The sequence below is a fragment of the Eurosta solidaginis genome, chromosome 1 (genome assembly GCF_040869045.1).
Source record: "Eurosta solidaginis isolate ZX-2024a chromosome 1, ASM4086904v1, whole genome shotgun sequence".
Lineage (NCBI taxonomy): Eukaryota > Metazoa > Arthropoda > Insecta > Diptera > Tephritidae > Eurosta > Eurosta solidaginis.
Window position 1 is genome coordinate 277,037,860 of NC_090319.1, and position 17,566 is coordinate 277,055,425.

Below are 17,566 nucleotides of genomic sequence, written 5' to 3' on the forward strand. Positions count from 1 at the left end.
AGGCGTTAGTACCAGATACTCACGTCCTTCCTGTGTGATGCGGAGTTTTAAACTCAGTCTCACAGGAAGGACGTGAAATTAAATTTTACCCTGATGATGGTTACCGTGGAGTAACCGAAATATATTGGTATCAAAAACAATTGCGTTTGATTAAGACCTCGAGCCAGCAGAACAACAGCAAATTATATATAACAAAGGTCGTCAAAAATTTTCAAACTAATGTTTTTAAGTTTTTAGAGCTCGCCCAGGAGTTGAAACTAAACCTTAACAGAGGCAACTTTACCAGAAACAAATAATTTCGTGGTTTTTGAGCAGAGCTTCATCAGCTTCATATCTGTAACAACCATTACCGACAAGTAATTGTTTCATTATCGGCTAGTTATCGAAACCAAATTACTATCATCGAGTCATCGATGCCGATAGCATGTTATCGCCAAGTCACCCGTTTCTTATTGGTTCATTATCGACTTGTGAAGTTGCATCGGTATTTGTTTCATAGCATAACGATGATTCGTCGATGGAAATTCGATAAATTTCTCGTTTTGATAATAAATCGATAATTTTCCTAAAACAAGTGAATAATTTTTCGATATAAATTCGATAACATAGTAGTGATACTCCAGTAACAAATAGATACGTTTTTGATAGCTTTTAATAAAAAATATAACTTTTCGATAGCAAGTCGATAACTTTTTGATAAAAAAATTGATAATTCTTCGATAACAAATAGATACAATTTCGATAACAAATTAATAGCTTTTCGATATGAACTCGGTAACACGTCGATAGCAAATTGGTGACACTCCAATAACAAATCAATAAACCTTCGATATCAAATTGATGTTTTGATAACTTAGCGATAACTTTTTAATAAGTAATCAATAAGTTTTCGATAATAAATTGATAACTTTTCTGAAATAAATTGATTATTTTTCGATAATAAACCGGTAGCTCACCAATAAATAAACAGTAACTCATTGATAACCTTTGTTATCGACAGCTTATTTATCATACACCTATAACAAACCGATAACTCATTGATAACAAACTATCAACACTTCGAAAACATCTTGATAACACACCGTCTGGTTTTGGAACGGACCAAAGCTTTCTGGGATAGGGCGTTTTCGAATGTCCAGAAACAACTTAATGCTGTTCTTTTATTTCGGCTTATTTGTCATCTCAAAAGCTGGTCCTCATGGGACGGCTAGTTCAACCTAACCTAACCAGTCATCTCAAAAAATTAACTTCATGCATTTAAATTATTAAAGCTTATTAGCTTTTTAGCCTTAGTATATAATTCGGACAATCTGTTTGCTAACAAAAGAGCATTTAAATTAGTCTAACTTTCGTATCGTTCATTATTAAGTGCTCCTTGGGGTGCTCTACACAATTTTCCGCACACAAAAGTATGTTTACAAATACAAATCAAGTCTATGTAAATTTGTAACAAAACAGCAACTTAAAGCAAGTACATACTGGCATACAAATACGCGTGCATATTCTTTTTTAGTTAAACAATTTCGAGAGAAAAAGGTTTTTGTGTTTTTTTGTTTTTTTTTTTTTTTTGCATATAAAGAATGATATCTACAAAAGCAATTGTTTACTTGTTTGTATCGAGCTGTAGTGAAGTGCAGTTAACGTTTAATTGTATGAGCAAAGAAAGAGGTGAGAAGTATATAGAAATGATGAGCGCCAAGGAAACATATAAAATGAGCCATTACAGTCTAACTCATACACAGCTTGAGCAAAAATTTAGATATCGCCATGAAATTTCGTAGACAGATTTCATCACACCTATTTGCATAACCTCTTTAGCCCATGACAAAACCACCTACGAGGTATATGTTTTTGGAGTTTTTGCGGAATTTAATGTTTAAGAATTAATCTCCGAACAATGATTCAATTACTAGAGGTTTGCCTTCAATGATAACAGAGCTTTGACACTCCCAAATTTAAAAATCTGGATGGGTTGCTTTTACGAAGTAGGGATAACGAGGAATAATTCAATGCCAGTGTAGGAAAAGTGTAGTAGAAAAGGACCTTTAGTAGTTTATTAGTAGTGATAATAAGTTTGTAAATGCCAACAGGTTTTGGGGGAAATAATTAATTTTCTACTAAATATTTCGAGAATTTATAAAGAGCTATGTTGGCCATTCTTTCAGAATTTGTTTGAAGAAAAAAATTTGTTTCAGAAACTCCCTATATAAGCATAAGTTCAATGCATTTTGGCATAAAAGGTAGTTGATGAAAAGCATTCTGAGGTAAGGCGTTCTTCAACCTAATTCTGTTATAAGGCGTTTTTGTGACAAATCCTGAAATGGGAAATTTTTGAAAAATGTTTTGAGAGAGTTCGAAATCGCCGAACTGGCAAACAACGTGGGGTGATATTCTGCTCCGCAGCCGCAATGAACTGACAAAAAAAATAATAAAAGAAAATGGTTTATTGTCTTAGAACTTCGTGATCGACGGTATACGGTTCCAAAACCCAACAAAGCACAAAGAGGGGGCTGGTGTACCCCAGCGGGTTAGGGGATCAGAATATACCCGCGGTAGGTATGCCTGTCGTAAGAGGCGACTAAACTACCAGACTCAAGGGGCTGTGTAGCGCAACCTTTCAGGTTGCCAGCGCAATATATATCTTCTCCAAACCCAATTTTCAACCTCACCTATCCGCGGCGAATCCTGTTTCACTAACAGACGAGGCTCTGGCGACCCCAAGCTCCTCATGGAACTTGGGGGTAGGGAGGGAGGGAATGGCCTGAAGGTTTAATGTGGCCACATAAATCGTTCCCGAGATGTTCGGGCTAGCACCTTAATGGTGCTATGGTACCGGAGCGTACCGGATTTGTATCCGGCTAAGGACCATCACATCGATAACACTCCCCAAAGCCTTCGGGGAGCAACCTTATCGCTACAACAACAACAACAACAACAGGGGGGGGGGGGGGAGGGTAAAAATATATAGCGGCAGAGAATTTACAGCAACGATGCTTCAACTAATCAGAGCTTATAGATTTACCTGATGAAAAAAAACTTTGACTCATTAGAACTCTATTTTAAACAGCTATGGCCAAGCTCCAAAATGTTTAGACAAAGATGAAATATTCCCAGCCGTATGATCAAATGCGACATTCATTGTTCTGATTTTCTCTCCATATCCACGTGTCTCTCCTCTGTCTAACCCACTTCCTCTCTTAAGGCCTCTCTCCGCTGCATTTTCTAGTTTACCTTAATCGGATCATTCAACTTCTCTATACTTTTCATTCTTCCGTGAATCCTCCCGCTTTTCCTCTTATTCTTTCCGCTCCTACTCTTATTATAGTCTAACTCTAACTATAACTTTTAATCTTATCCTGTTTACATCTCTTTACCACTTTGTATATATATCGAATTTGGCATTTTTTAGCACATCACATTACTATAGTAGTAAAACAGTAGAAAATTAGTACCAAAAATGTTTCCTCCGTACTACTTTAAAATTCATGGCTGAATGGTAAGGGTCATCAAATTTTTGTGTTGTACTACTGACTTCACCTGTCCGGTGTTATTGCGCAATGCTTCGGCCAAAGAAAATCAAAAAATAAAGAAAGTAAAATATTAAAATTTGTCTTTGTTTGAGACCCCAGCAAACATTCGGAGTCGTAAAAGAGTCAGAAAGGTGTCCTAAATTGGAACGTTGATGCTCTTCATGAGCTGACTTCGTGTCAGAAATGAACGCATTTCCCTTCTTGCGATGATCGTCCGATATGAGCGTAGTTTCGTGCATCATATGAGGGTGAATAAGAGTTGGGGTTCCAAACAGCTCATTTTCTGCACTTATAGGACTGATACGATGAGGTAACAATCAGAAAACATCCAAAATACTTACACTGATAAAATGCAGCGTTTTTCAGTGCCAATAAAATAGTGTCAACGCCAAATATAAAAGGAACAGCAAGGAAAGTTATAACCATGATTCGATCATAGGATTATAGCTTATTGAACGCCGTTGAAAAAAGAAGTCCATTTATAATTTTCTCTTGTCCATAATTTTATCGAATTAGAGTCATAAAAGACTCATGCCGTGCGGCATCATATTTCTAAGGCACATACTTTTCACTTATTTCGAACTCATTTCGGAATCCAAAGATATGAGCGCTCTGATAATGTTTGACGGGAAATAATATAAATATGCATGAGAAATTAAAATTTTTTTACGTTGCGGAAAACGTCAATAATGTCAGAAACAGTTGTACCTTGCATGATGCAATTACAAGGTGACTGACGTTGGCAGCTTCTCTTTCTAATCCGCCATCTTGAACTCCCACTCTGAAATTCAATTTGCCTCTTTTCGACACCATAGTGTACAAGTACAAGTGTGTTGACTTATCTGTCAAGCATTCTGACAGGCACTCGCTGGATTCGGAATGACAGCGAATTCAAAATGGATACCATTACCGAATGCGCCGAATGATTGAAAAATTGAAAAAGTCGATACGATTGGTAGTCAAAAATGTTGTCGTTGAGACCAAAAATGCGACTCTAGACCTGAGATTTCCATCAGGTGAGCGAGGCTGTTTGTAGTTTTGACGTTTATCGCTTAGTGAACACACTTGTATAGGTACACTATGTTCGAAACTACTTTTTCATTCAGAGGAAAAATCGTACTGAAAACCACATAGTGTACAAGTACAAGTGTGTTGACTTATCTGTCAATCATTCTGACAGGCACTCGCTGGATTCGGAATGACAGCGAATTCAAAATGGATACCATTACCGAATGCGCCGAATGATTGAAAAATTGAAAAAGTCGATACGATTGGTAGTCAAAAATGTTGTCGTTGAGACCAAAAATGCGACTCTAGACCTGAGATTTCCATCAGGTGAGCGAGGCTGTTTGTAGTTTTGACGTCTATCGCTTAGTGAACACACTTGTATAGGTACACTATGGAAAACCACACAAATAAATTTTCCTAGAAAATTATGAATTTGGCATCACATTTTTCTGTAATTCTGTTTTGTGTTGACTTTTATATGATTCGAAGTTGTGACAATTTCATAAAATAATTTTGTTAATCTAACAATATTATAGAAATTTCAACTTTTTTGATAAAAAATGAAGGTATTTTGTTTGAAATAATAATTATAATATACATTAAGATGATTCTCCTAACTTGGGTCATTTGCTTTTTCTTTCCAGGTGTTTTTTTCCTGTTTTTGCAATTCTAAGGCGTCTTCCGAAATGGCAACATGGTCGGAAGACGAAACTATCGCCTTGCCAATATCTCAAAGGTTGCAAAATTGAATTTCCAATTCATTGGGTGGGATTCGTTTTAGAGGCTTTATTTTTATTGGGCCAGGTACACCTTTGTTAAAACTCGCGTTGAAGTCGGCAAGTGTGTGGTTTTATGTACAAGTAGAAGTGGTGTTTTGTACCTAGTGGCAGAGGCAATGCTTGTATGTGCATTGCAAACGCTTGTACAATGCAATATTCTTCATCGGTAGTGCGTAATTAATCTCATAAAGAATTATCCCCGGATCCGACACCAAATTGAAGCATATCTACCTCGGTCTGCGAGCAATAGTGTTAGATTACATATTGTAATGCGGCCCATCAGAAAACCTTCAAATAGTTTATGACTGAATGACGTTGCCTGGTTTTAGCCTTAAGCACATCTTTATACTGATGGCCAGTTTACCCGTAGGTTATTCGATGGTGATGACGTTTAGAAAGTTTCATACTTGTGTGCATTTTATATTAAGGTTCAACATTCTTTAATTTTTAGCCCCGCAGATAAGGGGTTGTTGTTGCTTTTGTGCTTCGGGGCGAATCTAAAATGGGGCAGTGAGATGTTCGCCAACGATTCGATGCTCGGCTCGACATGGCAAACTGCAATGATCGTATTGGAGCCGGCTGCCTGAGTAATTTTGGCAATGCCCTGGTTACCGGGTAATTGGATAGCCGGATATTATCCCAACTTTCTGGTACTCCGTAATAACTCATGCTCGGGTTAATTTACAAATACATACCGTTATCTTTATTCAGAAAGTCCCAAACAATTTTTCGAAACTACATTGGTCACAGATTTTGCGTAATGCTCTGGTGTCTGAGTTTTTTGGTACTCGAGTAATACCCGGGCAGTTGGATCTCGACACCTGAGTACCCGGGTACTTCATTACTCACGTAAAATTTTCAGCCCTACCTCCCATCAGACGCATTGGAAACTATAGGACCACACTGGTATTTTCATCGTCAGCGTCTCGGTATGGAACCTTCTTCCCCCACTGCATCTACAATCATACGTCATCTTGAAAAGGAGCTCTCGCTGCTCTTTTAAACGTCCGAGATAGCGAAAGTTATTTCGGCAAAGTAGCTGCTTATTCTACGACCATCTAGCTCTAATATTTAAATTAAACGGCAGCATTAGGACAGGAGTGTGGTCTTCATTAAGTTGCTCCATACAGTGCGCTGTTTATTCTTCTTATAATTGACTAGCAGACCGGGAAGACGTTGTTCTACCATAAATTTAGTCTATCTGCATACATTTTAATAAGCTTTTTCCGTCTAACTCTTCCCTCCCCCTTTTCATTTTTTCCTAATCCTTTTCCTTCATCTATCCCTATCTTCGTCTCATTTTATAACTTTCTCAGTCTCCTTCTTCTCTCTTTTCTCCTCTCTCTTCTTCTCATTCTTCTTCATCCCTTATTGCCAGTCCCAGAGGGTGGTACGAATTTTGTTCCAGTCCCATTCCGATTCCCAGTCCCACTCCGAGTCTCAGTGCCAGTCCTAGTCCTAATCCCAGTCCCAGTCCGTCTCTAGTCTACTTCCCGGAAAAAAGGATCGTAAATACTAATATAAGCAAATTTATATACCAAATTTCAAGCAAATCGAATAGGAAGTATGTAAATAGGTATGTTGGTATTATTAATTCATATCTTTATTTCGGCTTCGCCTGCATATTTATCACTTTTGCCAGGTTGATGCGACTAAATCGAATATCACAATGAAAATTACTTTGAAGCTCTCAGCAACAGCTTTCACTTCATATCCATATTACACACACATTCTATGGGTATCCGGGTCCACGTTTTGGCCTATCTCTCGAGACCCTAGTCACCCAGGGGTATGAAAATTACCCTCTACTAAAGCACTCATCAACAGCTTTCATTTTATATCGCGAAACCCTAGTCACCAAGGGGTACGAAAAATACACCGTATCAAATTTCTCATAAACACCTTCCATTTGATACCCATATTGTACAAACTCATCCCAGGATTACCCATGTCCATGTTTTGATCTCAAGACCCTGACATTTGTGCGTCAATCGCAACCTAACCTATGTCATAACCACCGCGTGAGGTATACGCAACTTATGTGAAAGTTTGAACAAAATCGACCGACGTATCTCTTCAAACACCGGCGACCAACTAACACACATTTTAGCCTTTCTTTTTATATATATAGATTTTGCCCTTCGGAACACAAGCTAAGCGACGCATCTCTGGTTTTGCTATAAAAAGTTTCTGAGCGATAACTTAGCAGCCCTAGCAGATGCAGTTTGGAGTTTGCATAAAACATGCAAGGCCGGCCACTTATATCTCTATCATTTCTTCTATCATTTCTTGCTTCTTGTCCCTAATATTCTTGAATTCATGTGTAGTATGGCAAACGTGAAGTATATTCGGAGAGCCTGTCATAAACTTGTATTAATATTTTAATGAAAAATGTAAAAAAAAATGCACTTAGTGCTTTGATACAAAAAAGTACCATATTTAATACTATTTCTCAAAACGGCCTCTTCTCTTCTTCCCCTTTCTCTCATCATTCGTATTGTATGGGAGTTTTCAAAATGAGCTGTCACTACATATACCACCTTGTCTTTATTACATCATGATACCTTGTAGGTGTTTTTATCGTGCTTAAGCTAGTCTAAACTTTGCAAGTTCGTATCAATTTTTCAATAATAAACTTCCGATGATAGAACAAAAAGCATAAAGCTCGCACTTACGTGCTTTTGTCTTGTTATGAATTCGTAAACTTTTAGAGACTCCACTGTGTATTTTTCTATTTCATTTCCAAGTACTTTAAGCTAAAAACAAAAGTGGAATAACAAACTTACAATGTATAAAGAGGTAATAGCTCGTAAAAAACAACCAAATGACTTTTGTGCGTCATGAGCAGATTTCACATCATTGTTGTCCAAAGTGCACTTTTGGCCACACAATTATCACAGGGCGGTTCTCAAACAACCTTAGAAGTTGCACTTAAAGTTTCGTTGCCTAATCGGTGATTAACTCTAAAATTTCGTTGGTTCAAATACAAGGTTAGTTGCTTTTGTTGTAAGATCCTTAAAAGAACTTGGTATTTGAGGGTTATATAGACTGCTACGCGAAATCTTTAAATTTCCATAGTTTGCAAACAAATTTTTACGTGCTTCTGCTATCGCTGTAGATATCGTCGCCTGTGCTTGCCAGAAGCATGAATGTGCCAAAACCAAAATGTTGGGAAATCGAGTTTCAAAGTTTATGGCTCTCTCAAAATTAGAAGAATTAGTTTCTAGTGTAAAAATGTACTTATATATTATACTCACATTATGTTCTTTTAACTGAGATAATTATTCAGCTCGCATCACTTCTATTCTCCGAAATTTAGCATATTCATTTTTCTGGCACAACAAAAATTTAAAAAGCTGATATATTTCTTGTTAACATATCTATACAAAACAAGTAAGGAAACCGAACATTAAATGCTCAGCTGAGAGCTTTTGAGACAAAATAAGGGAAAATCACTATTTAGCAAAATGAACCTGGGGTAACCCTGGAAGGTGTTTGTATGACATGTGTATCAAATGAAAGGTGTTAATGATAATTTAAAACGTAGTGGGCCTTAGTTCTATAGGTGGACGCCTTTTCGAGATATCACAATAAGGGTGGACCAGGGGTGACTCTAGAAAGTGTTTGTACGAAATGGGTATCAAATTAAAAGTATTAATGAGGGTTTTAAAAGGGAGTAGCCCTTAGTTGTATATGTGAAGGCGTTTTCGAGATATCGACCAAAATGTGGAACATGGTGACCCAGAACATCTTCTGTCGGGTACCGCTAATTTATTTATATATTCCATACCACGAACAGTATTCCTGCCAAGATTCCAAGGGCTTTTGATTTCGCCCTGCAGAACTTTTTCATTTTCTTCTACTTAATATGGTAGGTGTCACACCCATTTTACAAAGTTTTTTCTAAAGTTATATTTTGCGTCAATAAACGAATCCAATTACCATGTTTCACCTCTTTTTTCATATTTGGTACAGAATTATGGCATTTTTTTCATTTTTCGTAATTTTCGATATCAGAAAAGTGGGCGTGGTCATAGTCGGATTTCGGCCATGTTTTACACTAAGATAAAGTGACTTCAGATAAGTACGTGAACTAAGTTTAGTTAAGATATATCGTTTTTTGCCCAAGTTATCGTGTTAACGGCCGAGCGGAAGGACAGACGGTCGACTGTGTATAAAAACTGGGCGTGGCTTCAACCGATTTCGCCCATTTTCACAGAAAACAGTTATCGTCATAGAGTCTATGTCCATACCAAATTTCACAAGGATTGGTAAATTTTTGTTCGACTTATGGCATTAAAAGTATTCTAGACGAATTAAATGAAAAAGGGCGGAGTTACGCCCATTTTGAAATTTTTTTTTATCTTTGTATTTTGTTGCACCATATCATTACTGGAGTCGAATGCTGACATAATTTGCTTATATACTGTAAAGTTATTAAAATTTTTGTTAAAATTTGACTTTAAAAAAAATGTTTTTTTTTTAAGTGGGTGTGTTCGTCATCCGATTTCGCTAATTTTTATTTAGCACACATATAGTGATAGGAGTGACGTGTCTACCAAATTTCATCATGATATCTTCAACGACTGCCAATTACAGCTTGCAAAACTTTTAAATTACCTTCTTTTAAAAGTGGGCGTTGCCACGCCCATTGTCCAAATTTTTTTTTTATTTTCCATTTTGCGTCATAAGATCAACGCACCTACCAAGTTTCATCGCTTTATCCGTCTTTGGTAATGAATTATCGCACTTTTTCGGTTTTTCGAAATTTTCGATATCGAAAGAGTGGGCGTGGATGTAATCCGATTTCGTTCATTTTATATAGCGATCTGAGATGAGCGCCCAGGAACCCACATACCAAATTTCATCAAGATACCTCAGAATTTACTCAAGTTATCGTGTTTACAGACGGATGGACGGACATGTCTAATTGAATTTCTTTTTTCACCTAGATCATTTTGATATATAGAAGTCTATATCTATCTCGATTAGTTTATGTCGTTACGGATTACCGTTATGCGGACAAAGTCAATATACTCTGTGAGCTCTGCTCAGCTGCGTATAAAAATTAAGAGTAGTCGGATCAGGCTAATCTACTCATGCTTTCTATGAATTTTGATGCGCTGAATTCGAATAGGCTATAACAATTGGCCCGACTGGTCATGGTATGGCCTTAACCTCAAAAGACGTAAAAAAATCACTACAGATTGATTTTGAAATAAGGCTAGGGCCAAACGAAGACCTGCTAGGCCAATTCCGTTGGCGAATTGGGATTCGGGGCATCACAGTACTTGGGAAAAAATCCGCGGCTTTGACTTTTCGAAAGTATGTATGTAAATGAAAAAAGTTACACATTCAATTCAATTTCATACACACTAATGTGTTTTTATTTAAGATATTATTGCAAACATAGAACCAGTTCTTATTCTCATCAGAATCTTCTGAAATGTTGGGTTCGGGAAAAACGTTACCCTCAATATTTTTATAAAAGGAATGAAATTATTTTGGTATAATCAGTTTTTCACACAATTTTTCCAAGTATTTTAGTTTTGATTCGGGAATAGGCAACGGCTTCGAATAAACCGGTTTGCCTTCAATTAAACAACTATTTTTTCGGATATTAAGCTATTAAAAATTCCTCATTAGTATAATTTTTTTGAAGAATACCCGAACATTCGAATATACAAATATGTGCTGTTCTTATTTTTTTTTTCAAAAATTGCAAAAATTGTTTAGCCATATCAACGAATGTGTCATACAATGTGCCACATTCATTTTTCTGGCTCAACTTTGTGTGATTGAATTGTACATTCGTGAAAATGGCATTGCAAATTATTGGGGTTTCCATGTACGTAGGAAGCTCTAGATTTAAGTAGAACCTAGAGAATCTAAAGGGTAATCCAAAGAGGCCCGCATTCAAAATCGGAAAAATTGCACATTCATGCTTCTGGCTAGCGGGCGACGATATGTTGTTAAATTATTGCTCATACGCCATGCCGAACGGCAATATAATAAACATCATACGAGACCCGCTTAAGAAATACATACATAGATGCTGTGCAAAGATCTAAATATGTCTGTCATTTTTATACACAGCGTGCCTTGCACACAGAATATATTAACTTTGATTGGATAACGGTTGGTTGTACAGGTATAAAGGAGTCGAGATAGATATAGACCCCCATATTTTAAAATCATCAATATGGAAAAAAAATTTTATCAAGCGATGTCCGTCCGTCTAGCCGTCCGTTAAGACGATTAAATAAATAAATAAATGTAAGGCGCGATAACCTCCGAAGAGATCTAAGGCCGAGCTTCTCTTCCAATTTGCGTCGTGCTCCTCTTGATTTTCCCTACAAATTGGCCGGACGGGACCTACATCTTTTATGCCGACTCCGAACGGCATCTGCAAGGCAGGTGGGTTTTCACTGAGAGCTTTTCATGGCAGAAATACATCCGGAGCGCTTGCCAAACCTTATTTCTAAAATTGTGACGTTGCTTTGCCCGGGGTGCGAACCCAGGGCGTACGGTGTGATAGGCGGAGCACGCTACCATCACACCACGGTGGCCGCCGTTAAGACGATTACTTGAGCAAATATTGAGATATCTTCACCAAATTGGGTATACGGGCTTATGTGGACCCAGCGTAGATTGGTTTTGAGCGAAGTCGGACGATAACCACTCCCACTTTTTCGATATCGTAAATTTAGAAAAATGGAAAAAATGACATAATTCAAAAACGAATATCATTAAGCTAATAAAGTTTGGTAGGTGGATTGGTTTTCTGACGCAAACCATAAATACCAAAAAAATTTGGAATATGGGCATGGCACCATACACATTTAGAAGAATAAAATTTGGAAGTTTAACAAGCCGTTAATGATATTAGATTGAGACACTATCAAAATCGGGTTAAGGACCACTTTTATATATAAAGGATGTACACTATAATAATAACCTACGTCTTAGCGAAATATAGTTTTGTATCAATTATATTTCACTTACCAAGCTTCATCGTTTTTTTTATGGGAGGTGCCACGCCCCTATTTCGATCAAGCATTATACAACATTTCCAGAGCCTCAAAAAAAATCCCAAAATTCGAAAAAGTAATTTATCTGAAATGAACTGTACATATGAAAATAATGTTCGTTTACATCCGAACTTAGACACCCTTACTTGTTTCTTACACCTTTTCTCTGTATAGAGGGAGCTTCTTCTGCTCAGCTGAACTTATAAGCAACGTATCTCTATAGACATTGTCCGTGATATATTCAGTAGCGCTCATAGTGAATGAGGAATATATTCCCATTGCCGTGTGAAGCTGGCACCCTAAAATGCAAAATTTTCAATAAAAACTCTGTTTTTTGTCTTGTTTGCTGAATGTCAGCCCAAGATAGCCCAATCTTTTTTAATCGTTGGCCACCCAGGGAAAACAAATTTTCGTTAAAAAAGTTTTCAAACAAAAATCAAAAACAAGCAAAATGATGGCGTTTACACAGTGGTTTGTTTGCCCAAGGATAGTCCACTCTTTTTCTCGTAAGCCCACCCTTGTGTGAGCTGGCACCTCGAAATATAATTTTTTAAATTAAAACTACGTGGTTCATTTTCACAAGTTCAGCTCAGAATATACAAACCTTTTTTTCGTTAGCCCACCCTTGTTAAACAATTTATCATAATCAAATGTTCAAATTGAAAAAACACCAAAAAACAATAGAACGCAAAATGATTGTTCTCTCATTGCGGTTCATTTACCCAAAGCTAACATAGGAAAGCCCAACCCTTTTTGCCTTAACCCACCATTATAAAAAAAAAGTATCGAAAAAAAAATCTGGCGTGGTGGTAGCGTACTCTGCCTACCACACCGCAGATCCTGGGATCGATTCACGGGCAAAGCAACATGAAAAATTTAGAAACGTGTTTTTTCATTAAGAAAATGCATTCTAAGCGGAGTCTCACACCGGCAGAGATTTGGCAAGTACTCCGAATGTAGTTCTACCATGAAAGCTTTATTTTACCATACCATAGATAGTTGAATTTCAACTATCTAAATTTTACTGTATATAAGAACATATCTTTAAGATAACCCAAATCTTGCAGAAGACTCGTTATAAAAGAATCAACACATAATATTTTTGTTCCCTATATGCTGCTTTATCTGCATTTAAGTTGTCTTTTATGCTTTAAAGCTTTGCCAAATGACATTGAGCAGCACTACTTGGAACTTGTAAAGACTTGGAAACCCAACGTGGCTTCATACAAGGTGAATCCCTATCGTGCCATTTCTATAACCTAATGCTGTAGCATTAACAGCGAAAACCATTACAGCTTAGTAGTAAAACAGCGAATAACTCTTGCCTCTTTCAACTGAGTAGTCAATTAACAATTAAAGTCCTCTCCCAAAGAAACAAAAACCACGCTATATAAGCCTCTCATCATGCCTGTCCCGATATATTACTTGGAATCATGGACGCTCTCGAAGGAGGATGAAATGGCCCTTGGAATATATGTACGAGACGGTCGTTGAGAATGTTGAAAACTTATTGAAACACATTTAGCTAGAAAACTTTCTGTTACTTACGTACTTAGATACCTTATTTGCGCCTAACCGTTTAAACGGGTTTTGCGAATGTAGATGGTCCTTTGCCGAATATTGATCCGATGTGTTCCGAAAATTAGCACTATTAAGGTATTGGCCCAAGCATCTCGGGAGCGATTTGATGTAGTATAAGTACATCGAACCTTATGAATAAAATAAATACTTGGAGCGATTTATATCTGAGAAAATACGGACCGAGCTTCACCAGCAGAGCACGCTACCACTACACCACGGCGCCTACCATATTGGGTTTCACATTAAATAAAGTCCTCTATTGTTTTATATACGCCATATAAGTACAAAGGAATATATATATATATTCAAGCATCTAACTAAGCATGTGCCTTAAAGTACATAATTATGTATTTAAATATTTATGTTTGTTGTTAGCAATTTTTATTAAACATTAATGTACTTCGCAAACAGGAAATTTCTTATTTAATGCTTCAGTAAACACTTCTTACTCGCACTTAAAGCCACCTACTTAAAAGGCAATATCATAACACTTAATATCCCCATAGCTACATCCTTCCAATTTTCAACAACGGTCTTTACGCAGTGGGAAATCAAAAAATTGACATTCTAAAAACGTTCTAAAGCTCATTAAATTGCGCATACACACACACACACCGCTATCAAAAGGAAATCCTGAAATACATATGTGAGTGTGTGTTTGCGTATTGAGTTACACGAGGCTTCAGATATTTTGTACTACAACAGTAATCGTTACAAATAATTGATTTAAAAGTGATAGTTACGAAAATAATCATATATAATGGCAGCAAGTCATGCATACGTATATAGAAACCAAATTTTATAAAGGATGACGGAAAATCGTTCCAATATACATCGTATATAGAACCCTTTTCTGTGACACTAACTATTCTGCAGTCTGCATTTCAGTTTGCCATTTCCGTTTCCGTTTAACTGTCAGCCTGCCTGCCTGAATGCCAATCAATGCGCACTAAGAACTAACAAGTGCCTTACCACCGTTACGCACACATATCATCACGCACATAAAATTTCAAATAGCACTTACCAACACATTCATTCATTGAAAGACTCAGTCAGCGTGTCAATGTTCTTGCACTTTCTTGTCTTACAAAGTGAACTTCAACTTCTTTGCTGTTGCTATATACCATTTACCGCTATTGCTACGGCACCGATTTCGTTTAGATTCAAATGCTGGTCCCGATTAAACTTTGTGGGCACTTCGCACTATGTCAACACTTCGTTATGTTTTAAACGCCTCCACCACCGCCTGCTTAAAAACTTCACAGGTTCTCACATTCACTTGGGTGATTTCTTCAACATAAATAAATTTTTTTGTTTTATTTATTCATGCTCTTTTTATTTCTTTATTTTTTATTTTCTTTTTAGTGCCTTCAATTATTATTTTTTTATTGACACTTTTCTTCGAAATAACTTTTTAAGTGCTTTTAGTGCAAACAATTTCTTATATTTCTTTCTTTTATATTTTTTTTTTCTCAAGCTTCTCAAAAACGAAATTGTTAAAACCTTTTTATGTATGTTCACTTTTATTAGATTTGAATTACTGAAAAGACAATTCCGTTTACTCCGTCAATTCGTACTTTTCGATTGAGTATCCCGTCGTTGACTGCCCGAAAACTTATTTCTTCGTTATTGTATTGTTACCGTTGAAGCTTTTTAAGTAGTAAGTAGTAAGCTTTTTAAGGTGCTGCCAGTGTTTAAAGGATAAAAAGCATCAAAAAGCTTACATCTTGGTTATGAATATTTCCTTATATGAACTGTAGGCGATTAAAAGTGGATTTACATGTATTAAGAGTGAATAAAAACGTATCCGTAGAAGTGCGGTAGAAGATAAGAAGGGCAGTAAAAACGGGACCTATCGCTTTTTTACCATTCAAACTGGGTCACAACGATTCATACAATAAACAGGGACTCCCCGTTCTTGTTCGTGAAAAGAGGGCATACAAAATCACTAAATGAAAGATGGCCAACACATGACCTTCAGTACGGGTGAAGGGGGGGGGGGGGGGGGGGGGGGGGGGGGGGGGCATGTACACGTCAACGAATATGGAGCTAAGTGCCACCTTTGCCTTTGTTTAACGGATTGGCGGTAGGTAGGTAGGTTGAACTGGCCGGTCCATGAGGACCTCACATAGACTGATTGAGTCCGTAGTGTGACCAGAAGTTTGTTTTAACGACCAAACTGAAAAACCCTATCAAAAACCAGGACCTATGTTATAAAATAACTCCGTCCTCTTGGCAAATACTAGAAGCTTCCTAGGACTTAAGCCACTTGCTGCTTCTAGATCTGACAGCTGTATCACTCCTAGCTGGAGTCTTAGCCTGGCAAGTGCAGGGCACGAGCACAGAACGTGCTCGATCGTTTCCTCCTCCAACCCGCACTTCCTACTTCTGCTATCACTGGCCAAGCCTAATTTAAAGGCATGTGACGCCAGAAGGCAGTGTCCAGTCAGAATACCCGTCATGAGTCTACAGTCCTCTCTTTTTAATGATAGGCGCAACTGTGTTAGTCTAAGATTGTAAGACCTACACATAATCTTCGACACTTTACAGCCCCGCGCTTGAACCCACGCCTTTCCCGCTTGGTCGATCATCTACACCTCTCGCCTTCGCTTAATATCGCCCAATCTAATTGGGACATCTACAGAGCAAGCTTCAAGGGATGCGCCTTTTTTAGCTAGTTCATCCGCTTTTTCATTCCCATCTATTCCCATATGCCCTGGGACCCAATATAGATGTATGCTTCTCTCCGGATTGGCGGACCTCGACCAAATTTTGAAGAGGGTGTAAATTGTATTGCATATTCTTGGAAAATTTTGAGATTATTTCGTGAATGTGTGGTGAGTATTTCGGGAAGGCTTTGGGAACACTGCAGGATTATTTTAAGAAGCACATCCAAACAACTTCTGCGGTATTTTGGGGCAGTTTCAGGATCACTATTTATCATTTATTACTATTTAAGATAATTATTTCCGGATAACTTAGGGATTATTTTGGGATAACTACGGGATAAGTACTGGATAGTTTTGAGACTTTTTCGAAACTATTTCGAAACCATTTTAGGACTGTTTCAAGATCACTTCGGGATACTTTCGGTAAAATTTCGGGACAACTTGTGAATAATTTGGGGATTATTTTGGAACAATTTCGATAATAGATCTCGGCTTCCATGGTGTGGTGGTAGCGTGCTCGTCTTACTACACTGAAGGTCTTGGGTTCAATTCGAGGTCACAGCAACATCGAAAATTTAAAAACAGTTTTCGATTACAAAAAATATTTTCTTCACGGGGTCGGCTCCGAGTGTATTTCTGCAATGAAAACGCTTCTCAGTGAAAATTCATCTGCCTTGCAGATACCGTTCGAAGTCAGCATGAAACATGTAGGTTCGGTCTCGCCAATTTGTAGGACAAATTACCAGGAGCACGACGCAAATTCGAAGAGAGGCTCGGCCCAAAATCTCTGCGAAGATTTAACGCGCCAAATATTTATTTTAAACTTTTTTTTTAATCCTGAAATTAACGCCAAAAATTCATTGATAGTTTGGAAATTGTCCTTAAAATAAACCTGAAGGGGTTTTTCCAAGATTTGGCGTATTGTGAAAATCTAGTCTATGGTAGATTTAGGAGAGCAGAGAAGTGTT

General features: G+C 37.4%; 1 protein-coding gene across 1 annotated transcript in view; it reads right to left on the minus strand.

Moving 5' to 3' along the window:
- Positions 1–15,513, minus strand: part of wake (wide awake) — a 409,422-nt gene extending 393,909 nt beyond the window's left edge. Inside the window, exon 1 of the mRNA XM_067760882.1 lies at positions 14,954–15,513. The gene's annotated coding sequence lies outside the window, so the exon portion shown is untranslated. The remainder of the gene's footprint in view (positions 1–14,953) is intronic.
- Between the last annotated feature and the right edge of the window lie 2,053 nt (positions 15,514–17,566).